The sequence below is a fragment of the Protopterus annectens genome, chromosome 3.part1 (genome assembly GCF_019279795.1).
Source record: "Protopterus annectens isolate FY-2018-M chromosome 3.part1, PAN1.0, whole genome shotgun sequence".
NCBI classification, from domain to species: domain Eukaryota; kingdom Metazoa; phylum Chordata; order Ceratodontiformes; family Protopteridae; genus Protopterus; species Protopterus annectens.
The window spans coordinates 836,006,075-836,018,084 of record NC_056732.1 but is presented as its reverse complement, the minus strand read 5'-3'; positions in this window follow the sequence as shown (position 1 = coordinate 836,018,084).

Sequence of the window (12,010 nt, the reverse complement as noted above, 5' to 3'; positions counted from 1 at the left end):
CATACCTAAGAATACAGAACAACAAAAGTATAACAAATGGAAAATAATAATATGCAGACACACACTAATGACCTGAAAACCCTAAGACTTTTAGCTGCAGATAAGAGGTATGTAACTCCTTACGCTTCATGTCATTTATTAAACTAAGGGTCTTGGGAGAATTCAGTTCAGTGCCCAGCAGACTACCATGTGTGAGTCACTAAAAACATTTGGGAATACAAGTGCATGTTTTCAGTGTTGAATATTTCTGCATATAGCAGCAGCTGACTGTTCATATGTTTTCTGAGTAGCCCCTTTTATACTCTGTACCTGCTAACTAACCATTAATCACACACTCCCTGCTACAATTATACTTATTCATTCCCTTATGTAGATGGTGAGGGGCAGCTGAAGCAGAGGCTATCAGCCATCCATCAGGTGATTTTCTGTTTTGTGGTTTAAAGCCTTTTCCTCTCAGGCCAGTATGAATACTTGCAGATGCCAGGGCTGGTGACTCTTTCCCCTGTGTTCATGCATGATCTCAACACAATGACAATTGCACTGACATGGGAGATAGGAAATTCAATGGGAGATAGGAAATTCACCCCGGGGATCACTTCTGTGGCTCTGCTCGACAGGGGCACAGGAAAATAATTTTCTTGGGTGGCGAAAGTCAGGGTACCATTTGGCTAGGCTTATATAGACCCTAGGGCCAATAGCCTAGTACCTACCTATGAATCTATACTATAATCATGTGTACCTGGCCAACAGGGCCAAGTTCTTATCCCTGGTCAGCACCCTGCATGTCATATATGTCTTTCTGTTAGCAAGGCCACCATCTCCTTAGGATGTGAAAGCCAGCTGTGGCTATTTACTCCTACCATCCATTACCAGCTCCTCCAGTGCCCAGGTTGATAGCCATTTCTGGGACATTTGGGTAGCAGTCATTACCTCATGGATCTGTACCACAGAATGGGTAGCAGTCATTACCTCATGTATTTGTACCACAGAATGGGTAGCAGTCATTACCTCATGGATCTGTACCACAGAATGGATAGCAGTCATTATCGCATGTATCTGTACCACAGAATGGGTAGCAGTCATTACCTCATGGATCTGTACCACAGAATGGATAGCAGTCATTATCGCATGTATCTGTACCACAGAATGGGTAGCAGTCATTATCGCATGTATCTTTACCACAGAATGGGTAGCAGTGATTATCGCATGTATCTGTACCACAGAATGGGTAGCAGTCATTATCGCATGTATCTGTACCACAGAATGGGTAGCAGTCATTATCGCATGTATCTGTACCACAGAATGGGTAGCGGTCATTACCTCATGTATCTGTACCACAGAATGGGTAGCAGTCATCACCTCATGTATCTGTACCACAGAATGGATTTGCTTGCTCCTGTTTTCAGGCATTCCCTTGACTAAGAACGCTGAAAAAATGAACGTCTCACTTTAAACAAAAATCCTCTTTTAAATATGAGCAAGCATACTTGTAAATAAACAACTTTACTTTATGTATCATTTAAATGTCCTTACTGATGATGAAAATTAGTATTTGTGCCATTAAAAAGTGTTGAAATACCCTTGACAGCACATTCAAATTATTAATTCCAGACAGAATGCATTTGTCTGCAAAGCAAGGTTCAGTACAATGGTTATATAGTAGAATTATGAGCCAAAAGGCATAGTTTTATGTCATACCTTAACAGTTATTCACTGTCACCCTGGGCATATTATTTATTCTCCTCCATGAACAGTCTCCTTGCAAACTAGAACTGGAGCATATAGATCAAGTTGTCGTCTCTGCAAGAGACATGCACAGTGAGTTCTGCATCTATAATATTATTTCATGTTATTATTTTCTTTCTGATGCACTTTTTTCTTTTTGAAGATACATTTCTACAGATCCTTGAGCAGTTATAGGTTATCTTGTACTGTGGCTGGTACATATTGCAAATGCAGATGCTTATCTCAGTAAAATGTGGTCAGCTGAAGCTCACTTTATCACTGCTTTGTCATGGCAGCATCAGAAAACTGCTGCTTCCACCATTTGTAGGTTTTAAAATATAAAACAGTCTGGTTTCTCAGGGAAATGTGTGCTTCTCAATGCCTAGGTAATGTATAACTTTGAATCTTGCTTATCCAAAACTGCAACGGTGATGCAGTACTGATTATTCTAAAGACACAAACCCAGATGAAAAATTAAAGTACTAGGACAGAACCTTTCATACTCTGTGGATTCAGTGCTCTGGTCCCTAGAAATATGTGCAGCAGTTTTTACTGTGCTTATCACAATATCTTGTCATTTTGTTTCTACTTTCATTGATTGCTGACTGAATTAATAACTAGCCAAGAGGAAAGTAAAAATGTGTTTTGGGTTTCTTTCTTGTTAATAAAGACAATAATATATCTGAGGATAAGGATTTGATTAAACTAGATTTCTGACACACCTCTTTTTCTTTTGGTCAAGCAAGTCTTCCAACTGTAATATGTAGCTCCCATACCATTTTGTCATCAGTTCCCCTTTCCTGTGATGTCTGTTTAATTCAAGCATTGAAAGATTGTCTGTGTTGAAAGACCCGGGGCAACTCATGTATCCTGGCCTGTCATAAACAAAAGTATCAAATAGCCCTGCATCAAGAAGTTTATAGGCTCTGTCTATATTTCAGTCATCAAAGCATATTACTGGGATGGCTAAACAGTATGAGGAAACAGCGCCAATTCATCTGTTTCAGACAGTCATTTGCTGTTATTAGGAGCTGCTATGAATGCTGTGACCCAGACTTCTAGTTTATCAAATACTGTAAAATAAAACTTTTCATTTACATTTTGCAATTTTCTGTAAGTTGATAGGATGAAATAAATGTTGCAGTGTTAGCAGTAAGTGCATTTCCCAAAAGGTATCTCAAGACATACCTTTGACAATTGTAAACACGGTATTGCTTTGATTCAGTCTTACAACTGAGGAGTTTAAAGAAAATAGGAGGAACATGAGATCATACAGTTAGTTATTGATAATGTTAGGTTTTTATCTCTGAAAACAATATGAGTTCCAGTTGCTGGGAAACTACACCTGGTGATAAAACATAAATGACAATGTTCTTGGATCTGTAATATTCCTGACAGTCTGAGCTAATAGGAACAGACAAAGAACAATTAAATATTTAATTTCTGCTGAGAGGTATTCAAACAGTCAAAGCTGTGACATTTTTAAGAAGTAGTTTATGAAGACGTTATAGAAACAAAACATTGCAGATGCGATATACTGGAGAATAAAATGCAGCCGAACCTGTGAAATGCATGGAGCTGTCTTCTTCCATAAACTTGTTTACTTTTCATGTTTGTATACGAATTGATAGCATTTAACACTGAAAGATTGCCCTGATAGAAATTAAGGGCAACATTTACGCTGGCACAGTTGTATATCATGTCAGTAGTTAGCAGTACAAAATTAAATAATTATGGGTCACTTATGACTTTAGCTCATGACCTACTGCCATTAGTCTCTGTGAGATGCTCAAAGAAGCTATAAAAGTTTTTCAGTATTACATTTGATGTATAATAGTGTTACATTGCCCATGTTCATGATCTTCCGACCCAAGCAGTTGGTCTGTGTTTATGTGGTTGATAATAAAAAAGAACAGAATAAAAATGATTGTGATCTACAAAAGAACACACAGTAAATGTCTTTTGTAGCTCAGGGATCAGTAGCATATGGTCTAGCAATGTTTTATCATAATTTTAAAGACCTCTTTTCAATGTTAACTGTGTGTGCACTTTTGAAGTGAACATTAACATTTTGTACTTGATTTGTGTACATCATTAGTTAAAAATGACATGCTAACATGATGACATAGACATGTTATAACAGTCTTGAGTATTTCTCCTGAGGCCTCCGCTGAAAATGGGCTTTGTCCCAGTCTAACTTTCCCAGTAAGCAAATGTTAAATAAATAAAAAAATAAAATGTAAATATTCCTTGCTATGTTTATTGTATCTGAACATACAGTACAATGCCTTACATTTGGTTCCTACTTTTGAAAATGGTTTTAATGTAAGAAAGGTGATGTAAATGAAATAATGATTTTGAACACTCAGGCAGTTAAAACTTAGTCCACAGAACTGGACAAAATATAATAACATGCAGGAATGGCATTAGCATTTTGGGGGACCACAGTAAGAGTCAAGTTGAGTGGTCCCCTGGACACTTCCAATTTAAATATAATCATGTCCCTAAGAACAGCCTTTTAATTCATGCTGCAAAGTTTTAAGACTAGTACTTACAGTTTGTATTGTAGCTACACTGCTCTTATATTATGACAGGTCTGTGTAACACATGATTTGGCCCAACTTACAAAGGGACATTGACTGTGATTGCCATTTACTTGCAATGGTGTTAGATTACAACAACTCATGTACAGGGCCAGCTTTGGATGAAATGGTGCTCTAGCTGAAGGGCTGCATGACACTCCTGCTCCTACCTGTTTCACCCCCCCCACACACACACAGACATTCCCTAGTTCCCCCACCCTTTTTCTCACATGCTGTACTCCCCAGTTCATGGAGATTATTTTTTTTTCTTCTTTTTCTTAAAATTTGCTTTACTGTTCAACTTAGTCATGGCTTTCTAAATGCTCTGAAGGGCATCTTAGACTTTTTAGGTGACCTGAACAAAAACTATGACTAAGCAAAAAAGTTCAGTGTTAAAGGGTGGCACAGTGGCACAGTGTTGCAGCCTTATAGCAAAAGGTTCCCCAGTTTGATTTCTCAGCTGAGATACCTTCTGTGTGGAGTCTGCATGTCCTCCCTGGATTCATTTAGGTTTCCACTGGGTGCTCTGGTTTCCCCCCACTTTCCAAAGGCATGCAGTAGATGGACTGGACACTCTAAATTGGCCATAGGTGTGAGTGTGCATGTGAGTGTGTATTGTGGAAGAACTACAGTGGTAGGGCTAGCCATCAAGGAGTTTAAAACTTGGCTCCAGATGATTGTCACTGTTGAAATGACACATTGACCCCATGTGCATAATGGGAAAAAGGGGTTGTGGATGGATGGAAACAAGTTCAGTGTTACTGTTCAACTTTACTTTTTCTTACATCCTTTTAATATATCCTAACTAGGCAAGGTTAGAGTGGAATTGGGGATTGGCTTAATGGTTAAGGGGCTTACCTTACAAACACAAAGTGCAAGGTTTGGTTCTAACCTTTGGGAAACATGGTTAGGCTTAAAAAGACTCCTGGGGGGTCATAAGCCTAGTAATTTCCTCTGAAGACAGCCCATTAATAACTGTGTAGAAAATTACTGAATGAAGCAGAAGCCATAGGGTTATAGGTGCACTGAAGTGCATTTTACAATACTTTCTTAACCTTTTGATCCAGTGGTGGCCTGAACAAAAATTATTAGTAAGAAAGAAATCCTTCCTAGGAAGATATAAATTGTGTACAAGCCTTATTGCTCAAAGTTGAAAAAAATAGCATCTCATAATAAACTGAGAAGAAAAATACTTAAAAAGATGCATAAATCCTATTTGGGAATACTACATGCCTCCCTACAAAAAAAAAAAAAAACAATTAGCATTTATGCATCCCTCTGATGCTAGATTGTGATGAAAGCAAAAGCACAAATGCCCACAGTCATGCATATCAAGTGATTTCATTCATGCATTTATATCTCATGCCTCCTCACCTCTATCCCCAAAAAGGCAGATACCTGCATGCATACCCGATGTTTGATTGTGAGGAAAGTAAAAACATAAATAAATAAATGTAATAAATCCAAAAACGATAAGCAGGGAGAGGCAACCAGTCGGCTCACTAAAATAATCCAGTCTTTGTTATAAACATATAAAACTTCTTTTATTATGTGCACAGGTAAGCGCTTTCACCAAAACTTCTTCAGACCTTAAAAACTTCCCGCCAAACAAACATTTCCTTTTATAGTAATCATATGATCGTACATCAATTAAACTATTAACTTCCTTAAAAGGCCATTCATCACTCATCCAAGCTAAAATTAAAAGCAAAAATGTTCAAATAATAATACATATTCTTAATTAAATTCAGACCATAAAATATGTAACACTTTTTACATTCCTAGCTTCTATAAATCCTAGTTCACACATTTAAATGTTCAATAAAACATTTCAATTCTAATAACACATTTGTGGATGGAATATATAATATCTAGTGTTTATCTATAATGTTCAACCCTATCTATTTCATGAATACTGATGCTCATGATAATATCTTGATCAATAATATTGATCTAACATGAATAGAAATAAAAACTGTGTATCTGATGAATACTGCTAAAAAATTTAACATCACTATCTGCTGGGTAACCAATGTCTGAATAAATGCAACATTATAATGTTACAACTGATCTAACCAACCAACAATGTTGCCCGGATTAGCTACTAATTCATATTTATGCATCAGATATCATAACCAATGCTGCAATGAAATATCATTCTCCATCTATTCACGAGTGTATATATATGTACTTATTTTTTGCTCTGCTGAACAATTTGTGCACCAAAAAATAAAAAAAAAAAATATATATAATATCTATTTATACAATTACATATTTTGCTCGCTATGCCTCTTTCATATATAACTTTTAATGTGTATTCCTTAACCCATATTAAACATGTACCTCGTTGTCTATAGTCCACAGCTGTCATTTGAATAGTAGTGCTGTGTGACTTATAGGAAGTATAACATTTTTTTATACGTTTATAACAAAGACTGGATTATTTTAGTGAGCCGACTGGTTGCCTCTCCCTGCTTACCGTTTTTGGATTTATTACATTTTTTCTTCAAGACAGCGGAGAGACATTTGCTTTGTTGGGTGTGTCCGTTTTATTTGTTATAAATAAATAAATAATTATCACAGTAATGTATTACAACTTGTTACTCCTAGGCAGTGCATTGCCCTTACACAACTTATAGTGACCTTCTTTGCTCACCTCTGAGGACTGTGAAAGAAGTAAAAAATAACCGTACTGTTCCCTGCCATATCACAAGCTATAATGACCTTCTGTGCATACCTCTAAGCTTTGATTATGAGAAAAGTTAAAGAAATAATAACTGCACCATCTCCAGTCCCCATACAAGCTACACCAACCTTATCTGCATTCCTGTGAGCAGGGCTGGCTTTAGAATGGGTGGGGTTGAATGAACAGGCCACCATTAAGTTCATGTCAACATCTGTTTGGACAGTCTGGAGTGTGGGGGCTGCCAAGCACTAGAAGCTCTAAGGGTCTGGTCAATCTGTGATGTATTGTATGTCTTATTTTTTAAAGATAATTATTTCTTAAATGCATTTTGTTACTGACACCCAGAAGAGTTATTCATATGCTCAGCATTATTGTATGTCTCCACAGATAAAAATTGGTGATATTTTTTACACACACATACTGACACCATCCACAACAAGACAGATCTGTCACAACAAAATGCATATTATACAATGACTGCCCATTAATATTCAAAAACCTGCACCTGTAAAATCCAGCATATACCAAGAGAAAAAAGTCCAGTCACATCTATATATATATATATATATATATATATATATATATATATATATATATATATGTGTGTGTGTGTGTGTGTGTGTGTGTGTGTGTGTGTACATACATACACTGCATATTTTTTACTTTTCTTAACTTTTTAAAAACAAAATAATAAAGCAATGAAATATGGAAAGTATGGAGGTATGAGAGAGAAAATACAAGGAGAATCAGGAACATTTTTTTTTACTTTTGTATAACATACCTGATTCTCTTGTAGTGCCTCTGTCCTCTCTCTTGTACCTCTCAAGTGTCTGCATTTCCACATTTATCAAAAAAAAATTTAAAAAGAAGAAGAAATAGCAGCAATGATGGAGATCTTCCTTTGTCTGTTGCTTCCTTTCCAAACCACTGATGTACTGCATGAGCATGGGAATGTAAGTCCCATATGCATGAGAAGTACATCAGGAAAGCCCCAGGATACAGAAACAAAGCAGAAGAATACTGTGTTGCCATTATACAAAGACATTATTTAAGAAAAGTAAGTAATATTTTTTTCTTAAGTAATGACATGTTATAATAGCAATAACCCACAGATGAGTCTGGGTAATGCTGATTTATCCATCAATTTTATTTATAATCTTTTATACTGGTCACTTTGCAATTACAACTATATCTTTGCTTATTGTAAGTGGGCTCTTTAAAAAGAATTTTGTGTTTATTTAAATAATTAATTGATTAATTAAGTGATGACATCAGAATGAATGGGTGTATATAATGAACATTTTATGATGGTTTTTTATCTGAAGAAGTTTACGATTTGCTAGTAAACGAAAGCGCTAATCTACTACTCCAGCTGCCAGTGTGGTTTGTCTTCTTTTGAATTTTTATCCATGGCTGGCTTTGTTTGGTCACTCAAGCTTCATCATCTTGACCAAACCACACCAACCGTGGGTAAATCCAGCATCACCCACACCCAGCAGTGAGTTATTACTATAAACACACATAGATATGCTGCATTCTCACCTTCAGAGAAACTCGACTAATGCAAATTCACATACAGCATATCTTTGATGTGCTGTTGAAAACCAGAGCACACAAGCAAACTGGTTCACTGAAAGAACCCACCTATTCAAAATAGGGGAAGCCACTTCAAGCAGTGGACCTGTAATGAGCAGCGTACCCCAGGGATCTGTCTTGGGGTCTCTGTTATTCAGGATATACTTCTCTGAGGTGCAGGCCAAAATCAGTGGGCTATGGCTGACCAAGTTTGCAGAGGGTCTATACCAGAAGCTCAAACAGTCAAAAGAGTGAATGCTCTTTGATTGAGATTTAAAGATAGAACTTCTAAACAGCAAAAACATGGAACAGCGATGTTTTTCCTAACTAAAAAAATCGCTGCTCCACAAAAAAACAAAAAAAACAAAAAAAACAAATGTAAACAATAAAAAGTGGGGGACTTTGCCCCCCATATCCCTCCAATGTGGAGGGGGGGCTGTTCCCCCACACACCCCCTACTTAAATATACCAACTCTGAGATTACACCACAGTGAAGGTAATGGCAAACTTCCGAAGATGCCCCACCGATTTTTTTCCCTGGGAAAAATATCGCTGTTCTGTGTCTTCGCTGTTTAGTGCTTTCGATCTTTAAAGCTTGATCAAAGGACATTCGCTCTTTTGATCATTTGACCTTCTGATATAGACCTGTTTGCAGATGACTGCAAATTGGGCACAGTCACCAATTCCCCAAGTGATGTGGATATCCAACAAGAGGGTCTCACCCAAACAAATGACAGGTGCCAGAAACACGGCCTCAAGCTGAATGCCAAAAAAATGTATCATCATCCCCTTTGGGGAGAGTGATGTCCCCACATATTATCATATTAATAACACTGTCCTAAGCATGCAATCAGTCATGAGGGATTTGGGCACCCAGGTTGATAGCAACCTGACTTTTGACCACCATGTTCCTTCCATTGTACTGAAAGCTTTCTACATGGGTTACCAGATAAGTAAGGTTATCTCATCCAGGGAGAAGGAGGTCATAACATTCCTGTATTCTTCCATTATAAGCCAATTATTAAGTACAATGCCCATTCAGCATGTACCTCGCAAAGCACATGCAGCAGCTAGAGAGACCACAGAGGTTAGTGACCAGGAGAATTCAGAGCTTCAAACATCTACCCTACACAGATAGGCTAAAACCCCTGTACCTCTATTCGGTTTTATACAGACTCCTCAGAGGTGTCATATGTCTGGCATACAGAGCAATCTGAGACCATGCCTAGATGGGACTGCTGCATATCTGCAACTCAAGCTCCACTTGAGTAACCCACATGTGTGCAACGTCAACCTGGCCTGTGACATCAATAGGACTTGTTGGTGGGACAGATTTGTGTCCCAGAGACTCCCCCATCTGTGGAATACACTCACTCTCCACATCAAGCAGAGTACCTTATTATTCCTTTTTAAGTGTAACCTAGATAACTGTATGGGAAACAGAAAATACATCCCTGGGATTCCACCTGTGACCCTGCTGAACAGGGGCTTTGGGTGCTGACTTGTCTAAACATGGGATAAACTCTTTGCTAGGCTTATAAGGGCCTAAGGTGCAATAGCCTAGTAATTTCCTATGATCCTATGAAAGGACAAAAAAATTTAAACTATTTCTTTCATCTTTCAGTGAGCTCCAGAATTTAAATTTAATCCCAGATCTTTAAGGCTATCTAGTGAACTACCTAAGCTGAAGTTTACGGTTTCATTTATTTGAGGTATACCTAAATTTTTTGGATTCAATGTTCATTTCCAACTTGACTTCTGGACATTGTTAAAATAATCAAAACATAATATTAAGCTGACTTCTGAATGCTGGTTTGAAAAGAAAGAAAGAAGGTAAAATGTTAACCTTGTTTACAGTGTATACTAAACACTCAGAAATCATAAAGAAGTGTATTCTGGACCAGGACTTGTGTAAGCTAGTTAAGCGAAAGTAAAGGCTTTCTCACTACAGGAACTATATAGATTAAGTTATGTAAAGTAATGCTATAATGTTTTGGAAAATTTTCATTATATACTTTAATAATCCTGGAATGTCTATCAGTTTTAGAATTTAGGACTGCATCTCAGTCTACTCTAATGTATACATATGCTGCCACTCTCCATTATCCAAAATCCCAAGATTTTGTCCCGAAAAATCCCAAGATTGGGTAAAAATTCCCAAGTAACGGATTTTTTCCAAAAATGACTACAAAAGCTAAGCATAAATGATTTTTTATGTATTCTGAATAAGTATTTGCAGCAACAGAATAGTACAGTTATAATGACGATTGACGATTTGACGACAATAGCACAAACAGTTACAAAACAGTTAAAATTTGAAAATGTTACTCATTCAGTCATTTATAGTACCCTATTGTTAGTAGTACTGCGGTACTGTAGTCACTTCTAAGCTGACTCGCCTTCACTGTCTGATAGCCCGTTTACAATAGTAATTGATGCTGACTCGGACTGCTTTTTCTGGCGTTCCACGGCGTGAATGGCATCGTCCTTCCCTGACATCCTCCACAAGCGACTGAGGAGGAGACCAAGAGTGGCATTCTGCTCTCTGTTGGGCAATCGCTTGTTTAGCCAGAATTTTGTCGGCAACCATACGACACTTCATAGTGTTAGACTGCCTCGTTTTTATCATATTAACTTGGGAAAAAATTCTCTCCACGCAAGCAGATGAGTGTGGTAAGGCTAGCAGTGCGCACATGAAATCTGATAAGATTCCAAATTTGCGGGCGTTGTTGCCATCCCTGACATCACAGACTTCTTTCCAGAAGTTTGCCGGATCACAGTTAGTGACATGACTTAGTGACTCTTTGGCGAAATGAAGTGTTCACCATTGATCCTGGATTGCATCAAGTTTGTCGTCTGGTACAAGATTAGGAAAGTGAGATGCCAGTGGTATAATTGACGGTCTGGTTACTCTGGTATTATTCTCATCAGCAGCAACTCGGACTCCCAGTGCTTCAATTGGGTCAAGCAGTTTCAGCTGCGCCAGTATGGAATCTGCTGATAATGTGAACCGCTGACGAATCTGACTGCACAGATCGCTTAAAAACGACAAAACGTCATTTCTGAACGTAGTGTCCTTGTCGCCCAGAGGCTGTTTCAGCAGTTGGGATTCACATCTCCCGCCGAGTTCGATACTGCTGATTGCCTTGTAAACAGTTGTATCAAGTGGATCGATATCGGATAATGCACGGGAAGCCACGACATCACTGCGAACAAACATTGCCAACAAAGACCGATACTCATCACTAATTGCAGCAAACAATTTGTGCAGTCTGAATTGATGTGATTGAAACTCAACATTCATGGCATTCACTTTCTTCAGCACATTGCCCAGGAATAAAAGCATGTGCTTAGTTCCAGCAGTTCGCATTGTTTGGTATATGCGACCTGCACAATCAACTTTGTCGGTTTGCGCCTCAGACTGAAAATAAAGTTCGAGAGC